The sequence below is a fragment of the Monodon monoceros genome, unplaced genomic scaffold (genome assembly GCF_005190385.1).
Source record: "Monodon monoceros isolate NGI ecotype Baffin Bay Population unplaced genomic scaffold, NGI_Narwhal_1 Super_Scaffold_14, whole genome shotgun sequence".
Classification (NCBI taxonomy): Eukaryota; Metazoa; Chordata; class Mammalia; order Artiodactyla; family Monodontidae; genus Monodon; species Monodon monoceros.
In genome coordinates this window covers 26,628,739-26,640,107 of record NW_021703770.1, presented here as the reverse complement: position 1 = coordinate 26,640,107, position 11,369 = coordinate 26,628,739, and positions in this window count along the sequence as shown.

The following is an 11,369-nucleotide window of genomic DNA, read 5'->3' as shown; positions in this document are numbered from 1 at the left end:
TGTCTAGTTTTGGTATCAGAATAATGCTGGCCTCTTAAAAAGAGGTGGGAAGTGTTTCTTCCTCTTCTATCTTCTGAAACAGTTGTACAGAATTCATATTACTTCTTCCTTAAATGTTTTGTATAATTTGCCAGTGGAGCCAGTTTTCTTTGTGGGAAGGTATTTAACATATAAATTCAATTTCTTTAATAGGTATAGAATTATTCAGGTTATCTATTTCTGAGTGAGTTTTGGTAATTTGTGTCTTCTGAGGAATTTGTCAATTTAATCTGTTACAGGATTTATAAGCATAGAGCTGATCACAGTATTTTTATCCTTTTAATTTCTTTAGGGTCTGTAGAAATATCTCCTTTTTCATTCTTGATATTGGTAAATTGGGTTTCCTCTTTTTTTCCTGGACAGGTTTGCTAAAGATTGATCAGTTAAAATGATGTTTTCAAACTGGTTGCATTTTAAACAAGAATCCCCAAAGATTCTGATACTAATGGCTCTAGATGGGTCTTTAGGGGGTCCCAATCTATGGCATACAAGGTACTCACCATTAGTAAGAAGAAGCAAATCCAAAATAAGGTTTATGTTTAAATAGAGCTCTTATGATTTACCTAACTCTAACCTGTCTCATCACCTATGACATAATTTTGCTGTGTTAATTTAAAAGTCACTTAATTATTAGAACCAACTTTATCTAGGTAACTCACCAGACACTTCAAATGAGTAAATGGTGGGTTTTCATCTTCCCCAAACACACATTCCTAAATCTCTGTTTCAAATAATTATGGACATTTTTCAGAGTAATATATTAAATATCTTAATTACTAATTTTTCTTAGTCAAAAGAAGTTACTATGGTTCACGTGACCCTGAATTAAAAATAAAATTATGGGAATTGCAGGAGATGATATCAAATGTTTTCCAGATGTCCTTTAAAATTATTGCTTCATATACTCTTGCTGACTTGAGGAAAACAAAATAGGGCTCAAGAAATGATTCAAGCATATAAGTTATTAAAATTCAGATGCTTTTTGACCCTACAAGCTAAATGCCAAGAGAAATGAGTTGGAAAATGCCCAGTGCCCATCTTCTTTCTGGAGGTTCCAAAATTTATGACTAAGTTATTTTCTATAAGTCTAGGACCAATTGTTGCTGTTCCCAGAATGCTTAAAGCAATTATGCCGCTGCACTGGACTTTAAAAGGAGTGATCTATATTTTAAGCTATGGTTGTAATTTTCAAAATCTGACTTAATAAAATAAAGATATTGGAATAAAAGAGGTCCTAAGAAATATTTATTAAACTTCCACTTTTTATTTAAATGAAGAGTGTTTTTTTCACAACAGAAATTTATCTTGAAGTCCTCTAAAATCAGATTCATTTTTCTATCCTCTTAGCACATTTAAAAAAATCTTCAAAGCACCTGTCTGCTGCCCTGTAAAACTCTTTCTCTAATACACTACGTAAAGTTAGGGCAATCATATACTCCAGCTTAGATGATAAATTATAAGGTCACCCTACCTAAAATGAGTTTGAGTCAAAGCTATCAATATACAATCAGACATTCATTAGAGCAAGTACTAACTGACCAACACTAAATGCATTGCAGTTGAGAGATAAAAAGAATGCCTTCTGCTTTTAAAGAAATGACATTTTCATAAGGTGGTGAGTACAAGCACTACTTACCAGTACCATTACTTGTATGTTTAAAAGAGTAAAACTGAAAGAAGAAAGTTGAGTATAAAGTAAACTCTTAGCAGCAGAAGAACCAAAAACATGTCTGTTATGGTCCCTACTATATTCTTGGCACCTAGCATAATGCCTAGAATAAAATGGGTGCTCAATAAATATTTTTCTGCTGACTATAAGTCTAATTACGTACTTAGGCTTGGAAGTCAGACAGACTTGGGCCAAAAGCCTGCCTTATCCAGGTATCTATATACAAGACTTTCATCAAAGGGTTTGTTCTTCCTTCTGAGTCATAAGACATGAATTTGAAAGACATCCATTTCTAAAAATCAAATTTATTCTAAAAAATTAAGATTATCGCGTGAAAAATCACTAAAAAGTTGTGTGTTAAGCTTTGAGGGAAACTCATAAAGAGGAGTTTCAGTATTTGCAGCATGTTACATAAGCACTTATCTGTGCAGAATGTCCACTTTAAGGAGGATGAGACTTTGGGATATATAAGTTCTAGCATATTTGTTTGGATTCAGTGTCAGTCACTGATAGGAAAAGAATAAATTTATTTTAAAAATGGAACTATGTATCAAAAGACTTATTATAAATATTTGTGCACTTTGACTCATTAATTCCACTTCTGAGAATCTATCCTAAATCAAAATACAGAGAAGCTTATTGAAATATTACTTGAAACAATTACAAAAATAAAAGGAACAACCTAATACCTAATAATAGAAAATTTATAGTAAAACTATAGTACACCAACATTATTCACTATAACTGTGAGAAGATTTTTGATAAGGAAAACTGCTTTGTCACACTGCAAAATCAGAAACGTATAATAAAAATTATGTATTCAGTATGCATTCAACTATATAAAAATAGACATAGAACTAGCACTGGAACTGCCTCAATTTAAAGACATCAGAGTAGGTAAAAATAAAAGGCAAATGTTCAGACAAGAGAAGAAACTAACAAAAGAATAGATCAGTTTAAAAATAAACAGATACCTTAAAACATATTAGGCAAACAGAAATAAAACAGGTGTCAAAAGACTGATTTCATAAAAAGGAGAATTCAAGGAAGAAAACATTAAGTGGGAAAAAAGATAGACACATGTGTATAATAATACATTATAAAAATTAATAACAACTGTATAAAAGTCTATGTATCAAATTACATAGCACTAAACTGTAAAAAGAATCATTAAAATATCTGTGAAATATTTAGAAATACACTTTAGATAGAAAATTTCAACATGCCACTATAAATTCTGTCATATCAGATAGAAAAAAAAATAAGAGAGATTTGAAAAAGTAATTAATAATCAATTAATGATTCACTCTGAAAACACTTTCACATAATTTTTAAAGCATCTAAGTAAAATTAACATGGTAACATCCATTAGACCAAAAAATATATATAAATAAGCTCTGCAAAACTAAATTATAGCAGTCTACTTTATAGATTGCAAAGCAATAAAATTATAAATTAATAATGGAAATTTAAACCGACAAACCTACTCCTTCAAAATTAAAAGTGTTAAAGTGTTTCTCCTACTGGATCACATGTTATGGAATATAGTCATAGTTGTCCAAAGGCAAAAATTCACAATCCTTATTACTGTTTTAAAAAATAGCAAATGAAAATTTAAAAACTAACATTCAACAAGCTATAAAAATAATATGCTTCATTCTCTACCTTTTACATGTTGGAGTTTCCCAGGGCTAGATTCTCTTCCCATTCTGTTGTGAGGCAATTTCATCCATTCCCACAGTTCCATTTGACATTTATATGGCAAGTGAAATGAAATTTTTTAAAAACTCAGGAGAATGGAAATCATCTCCCCCAAAAGAGAGAAAAATCAAAGAGCAGAAGAAATTTAAAAAAAAAACCTTATAAAAATCTTGTTCAGACGGAAAAGAGAAAGACAAGTTACTACAGTTATGAAACTAATGTTACTAAAGATGATGAAGATTTTAAAATCCAAAACAGGACAGAATAAAAATTTCAAACAAAAGTTCAAAAGACAAAATCAGCACTTCCAGTTCCTGCTCTGACATGAAAAGAGCTTGGAAGTCATCTCTCCCATCTTTATAATGAGAAAAAAGCTGAATATGAATGCCATGCCATGAGGACACTCCATTAGCCCTGTGGAGTAATCCGCATAGAAAGGAAATAAGGCCCCTATTTGCCACCTTGGTAATGCGTACTCCAGGACCCTTTAAGCCTTCAGATAACTACAGCCCCAGCCAACATAGGACTGTAATCTCATGACTCCAAACAATGACTAATTGACTGAGTATATCCTGAATGTGACCAACAGAGACTATGGGAGATAATAAATTATTATTGTTGTTTTAGACTGATTTATTTATTAGGTTACAAATGCACTGTTTTGATAGACATGTGAAAGACATGTAGGAACATGTCAAAAAAACAAGTATAGAGAAAAATAGAGATATTGACTGAAAATTTTTCCAGAACTGATGGAAGTCATCTTCTATCATCTTCTACTCACTTAAACAGTTCCATGAATTCTAAGTAAAATTAAAAGAAAAAAAAAAAACAGACATCATAATGAAACTACAGAACTTCAAAGATAGAGAGATCTTCAGGAAAGCCTAAGAGAAAAAGATAAACGATCTTCAAAAGAGCAAAATTTAGACTGACAGCAGAATTTTCAATAGTAGCAATGGAACCCAGAAGTCTATGAAGTGCACTCAATTTTGCTAAGAGAAAGAAACTATCAGAATTCTATACCCAGAAGGAATATAACCAGAAAGTCATTACAACTAAAGGTGAGATAAAAATTGTATTCAGAGAAGGATAAACAGTGAGTTTGCTATCAATAAAATATTACTAAAGGAAATCCCAAAATATGTGTTTCAGACACATGGATTAGGATCTGTGATGAAAAGTTTAAAGTTCAAGAAGGAAAGGGTTATGTGGATAAATTCAAACAAATGTTGATGATATAAAACAATACTAATATCTTTCTGGATTAAAATAAAAACAAGATAAGTTAGAATTAAAATACATGACAATAGGATGCAAATGGCGGACAGGTGATTGAAATCAACTGTGCTAAAGCTTGTATATTGTTCAGGTGGGAAAAAATATTTTTTATTAAATCTACAGGTTAATAATGTAAAATTAATTAATTAACTAATGCATGTTAAAATTTCTAGGAAAATTCTTGAAATAATACCTCTTTTATTATTTGATAGATGTGGTAGCTATTAATAAGACTGATCCAAAATAGTAGAGAAAAGTAACACTTGGAAAAATAAGAGGAGAGAGAAAGTTGAAAAGATAGAACAAAAAGGAAGTGCAAAATAAATGTTAGAAAAAAAATCCAAGTATGTGTGTATAGTAATTTAAAATATACATATTTATATAAACAGAATTTATATATTAACATTTATTATAACATATATTTATATATCATATATATTTACACATACATACACAGTAATTATATCTACAGATAGTAATTAAAGTAAGTTTTAATGGATTAAATAAGCCCATTAAAAGGCAAAGATCAGCAGAATACATTTAAGAAAAGAAAAATGTACATCTAAAACATAACTATAAAAAGCTTAAAAGGAAAAAGTTGGAAAAAATAGCATGGAATATTGAACCAAAAGAAAATTAGGGTCTGTATACTAATATCAGACACAATAGATTTTGTGACAAAAAACATTATTAAAATAAAGAGCTTCACTACATACTGATGAACATGAAGTTAAGAGTTCTAGACTTGTATATTCCTAATACTATGGCTTCAAATCATATATAACAACAATTAACAGACTTCAGTGAGATACAAACAAATCTACCATAATAATAGAAGATTTTAACACAACTCTCTCAGTAATTGGCCGAATTAGTAGAAAAAATTTAAGGACAGAGACAATTTGAATAATATTATTCAATGTTAGTCTAGAGAATGCACCCAACTGTAGAATGCACTATTTTTTATCAAGCACAAATGAAATATTTACCACAAGTGACCACATACATAAAACAATTTACAACCAACTTGAAAGAACTGGGATCACAGACCTTATTCTCCAACTACAGTGTGATTAAGTCCAAAATCAATACTAGCATGGTAAGAGAATAAAGACCTTAAAAACAAACACCTTTCTATTGGTCATTAGCTGTATGACACAGATAGTGTTGCAGAGCACGCATACCTCACACCATACACAAAGCTCATTCCAGAAGGATTTCACAGACACGTGTATAAGGCAAAACTATAAAACTTTCAGAAAACAATGTAGGAGAATATTTTGAAGACCTCACGGTACAAAAGGATTTCTTAAAGCACAAAAAAGACAAATCAAAGGAACACACTATTAAATGACTGCTAAAATTAAGAACTTGTGCTTATCAAATGACTCTACACAGAAAGTGAAAGGCAAATATCTGTAAAATATATAACCAATGAAGGATCACATACAAATAAAATATAAAGAATATTATGCTTCAGTTTTAGAAAGATAATTTAATAGGAAAAAGGGAAAAAATAAATTTCACAGCAGAAACAAAAATACACGTATAATAAAAGATATTTGATCTAATTGATAAATCAGGAAAATGAAAATCATAGTGAGATGACATTTATACTAGATTGTATCCACAAATTTAAATGTCTGACAATATCAAGTGCTAATGAGAATGCAGAACAAAAAGAACTTTCATCCACCACTATTAGAATTAAAAACTGATACAATCACTCAGGAAAAATTTTGGTGTTATCCAGTAAATGAGAATACACACAAAGACTATAACCCACCAGATGCCCTACTAGGTATACCCTAAGGGTGTCTCTTGCACATGTGCACCAGAAAACATGTATAAAAATATTTATAGTGCCATTTTACATAATAGTAAAAACCTGAAAATAAAAGTCCATCACTGATGGAATGGATAAATAAGTTATGGGATCACACAACAGATCATGACACAGAGTGATATGAGTAAGCTATAGCTATGTGCATCCATGTGGACAAATCTCAAAAATATTGTGTTGAGCAAAAGGAAACAGCCATAGAAAAATACATACAATATCGATTCATTTATATAAAATTCACAAACAGGCACAACCTCATAATGTATTCTTTAGTGGTGTGTATGTTGGTGGTAAAAACTTTAAAGAAAAGCAAGGGGATGGTTGACACAAATGTCAGAATGGGGAGAGGTACAAACGGCAGGAACATGGAAAGACAATGGTCTATTTCTTGACCTGAGTAATGAGTTCATAGAAATCTGATATTATTTTTAAACTGCACATATACACTTTTATATTCTTCTTCTTGCTTGGATATGTGCTATATTTTACAAACACACACCAAGAAACCCTTCTTTTTTCTAAAAAGCAAAAACCCTGAATAAACTAATGTATCCAGTAGGGCTTAGTTGCAAGCAAAAGAATCAACTTGAAAAGAGCTCAAGCAAAAAATCAATTTTGTAAAGTATATTATGTGATCACTGAATTTCTATTAAAATCAGCTATTCCAACATGGAAACCATACAGACAGAAATGATGCCCAAGTTACTCTGCTGGATGGTCCCTGTGGAACTGCCACTTCAGTAGTTTCAAGGTACATACTGCAGCTGCACACACTGGGCAGTGGGCATTGTCACTAGATTCTCTGTCTCTGGAAGTTTCATGGCCCTGCTCTCATCAGCACTGGAATTGATTTCTGAGATATCAGCTTCTTTGTGACAGTAGTTTCAAAATGTTGGAAAATAATGGGCCTAAGTCATATGATAAAGAATTTGAACACAGCAAAACTGTGAAGAATCATTCTCAATGGAGTTACGTGAATACCATCTCCTTAAGCTGTGCAGTATAATCACAGGAGTTTGCAGAAGCCCTGGCACCTGCTTGAAAAATGAGTTTCTGGATTCTAGCTTCTAAAGTGTATACTACTGAAGTGGAAACTCCCCAAATACAGTGAAGGTCTTAGAAATTGTTAGGTGGCTCTTATGGACTGAACTGTGCTTCCCCCCAAATTCTTATGTTGAAGGCTTAGCCCCCAGCAGACAGTATTTAGAGATAAGGCCTTTAAATATGATTAAATTAAAATAAGGACCTTAGGATGGGACCTAATCCAATCTGATTTATGTCCTCATAAGAGGAAATTTGGACATACCAAGAGACACCAGGGATGTGCACTCACAGAGGAAAGACCATGTGAAGACGCAGTAAGGAGAACATCTGCAAATCAAGGAGACAAGTCTCAGCAGAAACCAAACATACTGATGCCTTGATTTTGGATGTCTAGTCCCCCGAACTGTGAGAAAATTAATTTCTGTTGGTTAAGCAACCTAGTCTTATTTTGTTAGAGCAGCTTTAGCAAACTAATACAGTGGTGAAGGAGGAGGGCATGTGTTCACTGGAACTACTCCCATAAGAAAAAAATGGGAATAAAAAGTATTTTCAAGTCAGAATAGTAATTAGCTTTGTAGGAATTTTGACTAGGGTGTTGGAAATGATTTATATCTGGATTTAGGTGGTGTTTACAGAGGTGTGTATGTGTGTCTATCTGTATCTAAAATTTCATTAGGCTTGTGCACTCTACCATATGTATGTTTTACCTCAAATAAAAAGTTAATTTTTAAAAACTACCACAAAAATGCCTGGTACCAGTTCTACTGGCAAGGTTTTTCATATTTTCAAAAACCAAACTGCCACACAGTTTGGAAGTAAAGCTACTGAGTTAATTTTATGAAATTAGCATAACTCGGAAACTGAGACCAGATAAAGAACTGAATCAATTTCACTTAGAAATACTGACTTTAAAGAATAAATTATTAGCAACACATTTCAAAAGTACATTAAAAAGTAAATCTTTCACCAGCACAATGCAGGGTTTATTCCAGGAATGCAGATATTCCACTTTTGAGAAATTTATTAATGTATTCTACCCCATATGCCAGTAGATGTCAAATGGCATTCACAGAGATTCCTGATTTTAGAAATGACCAAACAAGCAAAAATAGAAGTAGCTGTTCAAGGTTTTTAAAATATCTGGTAAAATCAGGAAACTGAATGGATACCCACTATCATCACTATTGGTTAACACTGCACCTATTAGTAATTCCAGAACAATGAGATGATAGAAAGAAGGATTAATGCTATGGTTTGTAGATAATACAACTACATGCTTAGAAAACTAGTGAAAATCAACTTAACAAAGCTCTAAAATTAACAGGTTTTCAGCAAAGTAGCAGAAAAGAAAAGTAATAGCTAAAAGTAATAGCTTTCTTTTCAATTAGCTAAAACTAATTGGAATGAATTCTATTTGCTCTTAAAACAAGAAATATAAAATAACTGTAAGAGAAATTATGTAGGGTTCATATGACCAAATTATGGCACTTTCCTTAAATAGAATCATACCATGGTCCTGAATGGACAGGCTAATTTTGCAGATATCATTTCTTTCCAAGTTAATTTAATAAAACTAGAAAAAATTTAGGTGTGGGGTGCTTTGTCATGTGTCAACTCTCTTTTGTTACTTTCTATTTCTCATAAGAGTGAACGAGAGAGATTTTTATGGGAGGTTTGGAGTGGGAGCAAGGCAGCAGGCATTTTGTACCTTGTACACATTGTCACTGATCTGCAGTTTCATCTCTTGGTGTGATGTAGCAGCCAGGCCTACATACAATCCTCTGCCTTCCCCTAGATCCTCTTTCAGTTGCTCTAACTCCTGAACTAGGTGTGTATTTGGACCCATGACCAAAGGCAGACACCCATGCCATAACACCAAGGGCAGAGGCAACAAGAACAGGCACTGGTGTTACTCCATCCCTGTGGGGCCGAGCTCATGCTTGTGGTTCCACCTTGTCCTTGCTCTTCCCACTTTACCTCCATCTTTCCTTCCCAATTGCTTGCCCTTTGAACTTCAAGCTCCAGCATCAAAGACAAGCAACCTTGCAGACACTACTTAACCAGTTCCTATAATTGCATACGAACAAACCTCTGTGTGTGTGTGTGTGTGTCTGTGTGTGTGTGTCTATCTCCTAGTGGTTCTGCTTCTCTGAACTGTTACTGATACAAGGTGTCTAACTTGGAAGGACTGATGTAAAGGATTTTTAAAAGCATAATAGCAATGGAAGAAATCACAAATACTGAAAAGTATGATCACATACAAATTAAAACTTCTGAGTGTTAAAAATACATAAATACATTCAAGACAAAACAAAACACATGATAGTTTTAATGTCTTTGATATATAGTGTTCCTATGAATAAATTCTTAAAATACAGCTGACAGTACAGTGGAGAAAGGACAGCCTCTTCAATAAGTGGTGCTGGGAAAACTGGACAGCTACATGTAAAAGTATGAGATTAGATCACTCCCTAACACTATACACAAAAATAAACTCAAAATGGATTAAAGACCTAAATGTAAGGCCAGAAACTATCAAACTCTTAGAGGAAAACATAGGAAGGACACTCTATGACATAAATCGCAGCAAGGTCCTTTTTGACCCACCTCCTAGAGAAATGGAAATAAAAACAAAAGTAAACAAATGGGACCTAATGAAACTTCAAAGCTTTTGCGCAGCAAAGGAAACCATAAAGAAGACCAAAAGACAACCCTCAGAATGGGAGAAAATATTTGCAAATGAAGCAAATGACAAAGAATTAATCTCCAAAATTTATAAGCAGCTCATGCAGCTCAATAACAAAAAAACAAACAACCCAATCCAAAAATGGGCAGACCTAAATAGACATTTCTCCAAAGAAGATATACAGACTGCCAACAAACACATGAAAGAATGCTCAACATCATTAATCATTAGAGAAATGCAAATCAAAACTACAATGAGATATCATCTCACACCAGTCAGAATGGCCATCATCAAAAAATCTAGAAACAATAAATGCTGGAGAGGGTGTGGAGAAAAGGGAACCCTCTCGCACTGTTGGTGGGAAGGTAAATTGATACAGCCACTATGGAGAACAGTATGGAGGTTTCTTAAAAAAACTACAAATAGAACTACCATATGACCCAGCAATCCCACTACTGGGCATATACCCTGAGAAAACCATAATTCAAAAAGAGTCACGTACCAAAATGTTCATTGCAGCTCTATTTACAATAGCCCGGAGATGGAAACAACCTAAGTGTCCATCATCGGATGAATGGATAAAGAAGATGTGAAACATATATACAATGGAATATTACTCAGCCATAAAAAGAAACGAAATTGAGCTATTTGTAATGAGGTGGATAGACCTAGAGTCTGTCATACAGAGTGAAGTAAGTCAGAAAGAGAGAGACAAATACCGTATGCTAACACATATATATGGAATTTAAGAAAAAAAAATGTCATGAAAAACCTAGGGGTGAAACAGGAATAAAGACACAGACTTACTAGAGAATGGACTTGAGGCTATGGGGAGGGGGAAGGGTAAACTGTGACAAAGCGAGAGAGAGGCATGGACATATATACACTACCAAACGTAAGGTAGATAGCTAGTGGGAAGCAGCCGCATAGCACAGGGAGATCAGCTCCGTGCTTTGTGACCCCTGGAGGGGTGGGATAGGGAGGGTGGGAGGGAGGGAGACGCAAGCGGGAAGAGATATGGGAACATATGTATATATATAACTGATTCATTTTGTTGTGAAGCTGAAACTAACATACCATTGTAAAGCAATTATACTCCAATAAAG